Source organism: Calidris pugnax, unplaced genomic scaffold, assembly GCF_001431845.1.
Source record: "Calidris pugnax isolate Ruff unplaced genomic scaffold, ASM143184v1 scaffold70, whole genome shotgun sequence".
In the NCBI taxonomy this organism is placed as follows: Eukaryota; Metazoa; Chordata; class Aves; order Charadriiformes; family Scolopacidae; genus Calidris; species Calidris pugnax.
The window spans coordinates 13,842,110-13,848,220 of record NW_015090862.1 but is presented as its reverse complement, the minus strand read 5'-3'; the positions used below and the strand labels follow the sequence as shown (position 1 = coordinate 13,848,220).

General features: G+C 52.7%; 1 protein-coding gene across 2 annotated transcripts in view; it reads right to left on the bottom strand.

The window, feature by feature from the left end:
- Positions 1–5,902, bottom strand: part of SV2B (synaptic vesicle glycoprotein 2B) — a 67,725-nt gene extending 61,823 nt beyond the window's left edge. For both annotated transcript variants that reach the window (XM_014944747.1, XM_014944748.1), the window contains exon 1: positions 5,669–5,902. The gene's annotated coding sequence lies outside the window, so the exon portion shown is untranslated. The remainder of the gene's footprint in view (positions 1–5,668) is intronic.
- Positions 5,903–6,111: the final 209 nt, after the last annotated feature.

Genomic DNA, 6,111 nt, shown 5'->3' with positions numbered 1-6,111 from the left:
AGGCAGGAGGGAGAGCAGATGGGAGGGGGGTGGCTCGGGGGGGAACCAGGCAGCAGGAGATGCTAACGTGACAGATGTGTTGACTTTTAAGTTAAACAGGAAATTGAGGATGTTCGAGGCAGGGAGGAAAGGCACACTACCTCACGTTAAAGGCAAAGACTTTCCCCGGTGTTTCCCTTCTTGGCTTTCCCTCTTCCATCCAGGCTTTCTCCGGTGATTTCCAGCTCTAACCTCACATGCAGAAACAAGCTCTGCCTGTGTGTCTGGGCAAGGCAGGAGCTGCAGGGCCAGCCAAGATATTTCCCTTCCTAAGAGCGAGTTGGGAGCCTGGTCATTTATTCCTTCTTCAACTCAAACTCCCCTGAAGTTATTTAAACAGCATCCTCTAGATGATGCGAGTAAAAGTGGGAGTGCTGACCAGCAGGATGAGGCTTTCAGCTTGTCCCAGTTCTGGGCAGGGGAAAATACAATAGGGTCGAAGTCCTGATTTAGTTTGTGTAGGATAAGCAGCACAGAGGAGAATAAATTGATTTAAATGCAGGAACAATAAAGTGCCTTGGTGCACTTGGCTTCCCCACGAATAAACCTGTCTTTTCAGCAGTTCAGACAAGGGTGACAAGGTTGAGTCTGGGGAATGGCAGCTGTACTGTGGGGGACCACAGGGTTACATCCAGGGGGATGTAACTCCAGGATAAAGTGACAAGACCTCCAGGCAGCAGTAAAATGCAAAGGGAATTAGGGAAATCAAAGCCCTGCACTGATTTCTTAGTTAAACCCTGGAAAGCAGAGCGAAGGAAGACAAACCACACCAGTTTTGAGATAGATCCTAGCTTCTAGAGACAAGGGGAGGAAAAAGAACGGCCCCACCACAAACCCAGACACAGAAAATCAGCGGTGCCAAGTGTCTCAGTCTCCCAAACAAGGACTTTGTTCCTACTTCACAAGCAGATCCCTCTCTTTCCCAACTGCCGTCAGCACCAGGAGGAAGAGCCCCCTTGACACCCCTATAGCACTGGGTGTCAGCCCCAGCCCAGCATGGCACAGCTCAGCCTTCCTCATTCCTCTCCCCACCAGAGCTTTGTCTCAAGACCCATATGTAGGGGTGACAAGTCTATCTCCTCTACGGCATGTACGAGTCCCCAGAGTGAGATTAGTGACAGGACTCCTTTTTTTTCTAGCAGCTGCCCACTAGGTAAAGGTCAGAAATCTGTCTTCTCTACACACAGGGCCCTTGCCCCATGACTGCAGGAAAAATAGTCAGGTTTTGGTTCCACCCAGCCTGCCTCTCTCCTCACATCCCATTTCATAGAATCATAGAATCATCTAGGTTGGAAGGGACCTTAAAGATCATCTAGTCCGACCATCAACCTAACTCTAACAAAAAAATAAATAAGAAATAAGAAATAAGCAATAAAAAAATCACTAAACTGTGTTCTGGAGGACCACATTCCATGTCCCCTGCACCCTCACTGTCCCCGAGCTGTGCTATTGGCCTCCCTTCAACATTTTAATGGAGTATTGACGGTGATCCATTCGCACTCCGAACAGCTGGACCTGACTTGCATCCCCAGAATCGCAGAGCCAGCCCAAGGCGGTGGGTTTGGAGGCACCTTCTCAGACGTTATCGGCTGCAGTTGGAAAAGCATCCCTTTCTCGGGTAAGAGAAACAGCTTGAAAAAGTCAAGCGAGGATATTACACTTCGGAAAACTGCGGCTCTGGGTCTCTCCTCCCTCCTCCTACCTGCTGCCGCACTCCCTCGTCTCCGCAATTATTTATAAAGCTCCGTGTTCTTTCTTAATCGGGATGCCATAATGCATCCTTTTGCCTTGCACGTCACTCGGGTGTCACTCTGCGTCTGGGCCCCGCCGTGACCTCTCGGAGGGCTTGGCAAGGCTGGCAGCAGCCAAATGAGTCATCAGCAACCTGCCCACTCCTCCCTCGGGCCACTTGCCCCCCCTGGCTCCCAGCTAGCCCGCCTGCAGCAGGGGTGGATTGGGGCTGGGGGGGGAAGTTTAAAGCAGTCTAATCCCCAGGCTGGGTAATTCACGGAAAGAGGATTACCCATTCTGTGCAGAGCCCTTCCCTAAATATAGACCAGCCTTCCCCTCGCGTTGCAGCCCCTGTGGCATGGAGGCATTGTCCCTGCACCGCTTCAGCATCCCACCTTCGGGGGTTAACTCTGCTCTTCCTCAAATCCGGGACAACTCGGTTGTAACCAGTGGATTTATGGAGTTCTGGCGTAGTAAAACCAAGGTTAGTAAAGCAGAGGGGAGACTGTAGCTCAGTGAAAGCCAGCAGGGTCATTGCAGACTCATCCCCAGAAGCATATTTTCTCCCTAATAAACACCAGACTCCTTTGGTGAGGTCAGGGCATATATTGTCCTACTGTCTATTTGGCAACCAGTGTCACAGTCCTGAACCACAAAGCCTGACAGCAGAGAGGGTGGAAGGGTTAAGTGCTAAACTGGGATAATCTCCCTGGAGCAGCCCCTGGGAGCTGGGGATGGAGACCTGACTCTGGCACCTCCCCTCGGGGCTCTCCTGGCAGGTCACCAGGCACCGAGCTGAGAGCTGCTGAAAAGGAAAAGCAGTAGGTAAGGTGTTACCATCCCTGCTTGCCCTGGCAGAAAGAGGGATAAAGCTGGGAGGTGCAGAACGTATCCCTGATGGATTTGGCAGCTTCCCACCAGTCCACACATCTCCCCTCACCCTTCTCTCATTTTCCAGCTTCAGTCATCTTCCTCCTCCTCTGCCCCAGATGATGAAGTAAGGTCTGACACAGCCGCCGCAGGCTCCCCTTTCCTACAGCATCTTTTTTTTTGGCTGTTAAAGTCCTCATGGGACTTTTAGTCACCGTAACATTAAAGCATTCATTAGCATGGGAGTAATTCCATAATCTTTTCAAAAGAGAACAATTTCAGAGGTTCAGCTCATGATCTGGAAAATCAATTTGCCAACCCGACAGAGCAGCAAGAGGATTTTCAAGGCTGGCTTTGGCTTCCCCAGCAGGACTATTAGCAACCCCAAGACTTCATGGCCAGCTCAGGAAAAGGCCACCCACAACAGCTCCGAGCAGAGGAGGGAGGACCTGGGTGGCTGGCACTCAGCGGAGGAGAGGAGGGGAGCAGGGCTCATGCTGTATCAAGTGCAGGTTGTGCTTCAAAACCCAGACCTGCCTCACCAAGTTTTGTCCAGCAGTGTGTGCTGTACAGGTGGGACAGTGTCACCATGGATCATGGGGGATTTTCTGCTTCCTTCATCTCTCCTACTTCATGTCACCAAAAGCAGTGCTCCCAGCTCAGAGGTTATTACGAGCAAGAAGGGGCTGCATCCTCAGCATCTTGCCTTTTTCCTGCAGACACAGGCTGGACCAACTTCTGTTTGGAAACAAAACTCACACACTCCCTGTACCAAATACCAGGCCATGTCTGGACCAACTTCTGTTTGGAAACAAAACTCCCTGTACCCAATACCGGGCCACGAGCTCCTACTTTCATCGTGGGGTTTGTCACATTCGCTTTTGTTGTGCTTTCCAAAGTTGGTGCCCACACCAACCTGCAGACAAGCAGCCGGATTTGCAGAGATCATCTCCATGTGCAAGGCTGCCTTTTTGGGGAGCACCCAGCTGTGCACTCGCAGGTTGAAGGGCTGCATCCCAGCCTGCCTCAAGGAGGCATGGAAGCTGGGCTTCCACCACCAGCTCAGCTGCCTCAATCAATAATTGTCATTCAGGGATGTTGCAGAATAGCACAGCTACTTTGTGGGATAGACCTCTCCTAACCAGGCCAGCTGCACAGGGAGGCTGTCTCCTGTTGGCTGCTTTCTGGGTCTGGCTTTGATGCTCCAGGAGGGCTCCCCCAGCACTCACGTTACGCATTTGTGAAATTGTGTCAGGAAACCCAAAGGTGTCATTGCAGATCTGATCTCCGGCCGAGCTCATCTAATACCAGTGGACGTGCCTTTCCCAGCAGGGCCCAGAGAGGGGAGAGATCAGGAGCTAACTAGGACTTCATGGAGATCTTGAGACCCAGGGTTCCCACGTAGGTGACTGCTGCCTGTGGCAGATCTCCTGTGGGGAGGGAGATGTTCCACTCCTCTTTCTGCTGGAGAGTGGAAGAGGGATTTCCGTTGGGAAGAAGAATTGGAGGAAGCCCTGGATGGTGTCTGCTCCCACTCCCTCCTCCATGTTGTCCTGTAGGACAGAGCAGTCTGACCATGGGCATCCCACCGCGTGAAGAGTTAGGGCCACGTGTCATTTAGGGCAGAGGCACCAGGGTGTATTTCCAAATGAACAGCAGAGGCATCTGGCTCAATGTTTTCACTCCGGGATGGTCAGTGCAGCATTATTGCGCATTCAATATCTGGCTAAGTAAGCCAGAGAATTAACCCTTTTTGCTCTCTCTTCCCCCAATGATACCACTAGAGATGCAGAGGAGTCATGAAACAGCAATTTTCATTCCAAGTCAGACACATGACTCACTCTCATCCTACCTGAAATTTCTGCCATGACTCCCCGGGGCAGGAGACCCCTCTAAGCTCTAGTATGTGCTTACAAGTGCCTGCCTTAAACCCAGCAAGGGTTCCCCTCAGCACACACAGAGCACTGCATTGCTCCCCACCCACACATTATAATCACCAGGTTGTTACTGGTTTTCCTTTTTTCCTGAGGTGAGGTCATCCCTGACCAGTAGTGTCCTGGTGGACTCAGTTCCTACCCATTATTTTTAATGGGCTCTTGGTGTTACGGATCTTATTATTGCAGTTTGATGTGTGTAGTGAAAAATCTCCCTTGAACAACACTTGTTCTCCCAAAGAAAAACAGTCCCTGCAGAGATGTAGGTCTGGATGTGTTACAGGATGTGCTAGAGGCACGCACACATGCACAGGAACTTCTCTCACCAGAGAACCCACGTCCCACCGTTCAGAGATCCAGCCCCTCCAGCTCCCCAAATCATCTCTTTCTCTCCGTGGCTTCATTTAATCCTTCCTAACAGGGGTGACTAACTGCCGTTTGGAGCTTAAGATCTCCCAGAGACCGGGGAGGATAATGAGGGCAGGACAATTAAACGGGCTGCTGGCAGTGTGGTAACCAGCCAGGTGACCAGGGTCGGTGAGTGCGTGGGTCCCAGCACACCCCCACCCAGCCCTGGGGTGCCACCACCCACACAGTCACACATATGGGACTCGGCAGCCCCCTTCCCCCATGCAAATACCTTCTGCTTCTCCTCCCCAAGCCCACTGCCACCTGGACACACACCAGGAGCACTCCTTGGAAAACTGCTTCAGCTGAGTTAAAACTCTAACGGGCAGCAGCAGCTCCTCCTCTCCCCGCAGAGAGCAGGGGCAGCTCGGCAGCAGAACCGGGCTGCTCCCAATCACTGCTTCTCTCCCCACTGCTCTGACCCCTCCGATCCCATTAAATCAATGGAGCCCCTGACACTTCCCACCGATTCATCCCAACTCGGCCACTGACTCCGCACCCTTGAGCATCCTCCTTTTCAGTGGCATCTTTTGGTTTACTTTTGTTTGGTGTTTTTATTTTTTTTTTTGCAGACAGCTTTTCCCTGCCCCTAGAACTGCCCCCCAGAGACCCCACAGGCTGCCAAGCTTTCCGCCACTCGCCCCTCACCCCTTTCCAGAGAAGCAGAAGGAGCGAGTTGCTCTTACCTTGGGCTCCCCAAGTTGTCGGTGGTGGTGGTGCTGCCCGGGCGGCGCAGCGCGGCGTGCGGTGCGGCGAGGCTCTGCGCTGGCATCTCCTCTAGCAGTGATGCAGTCCTGCCGGGCGCCGCATGCCAATGATGCAGCCCAGGGGATCCCAGCCCAGAGAGCCCAGGGCTGGGAGGATGCTCAGGGATGCCTCTCCCACCTGCATCCCTGCCTCTCTCCCCCCCACACACGCCTCCTCCGCCTCCAAAGCTGCAAAGCCAGCGGGGAGGGAGTGTGCGGAGGCAGATGAGGAGATGGGGAGAGAGGGAGAAGCTGCACAGCAGGAGAACAGGGAGAGAGAGAGAGAGAGATGAAGCTTGTGTAATTTCATCACGGTAATAAAATCCAACCCCGTGCCTAAACGTTGCAGCTCTCTAGCAGAGTTCTTCATTGCACAGGGGAAT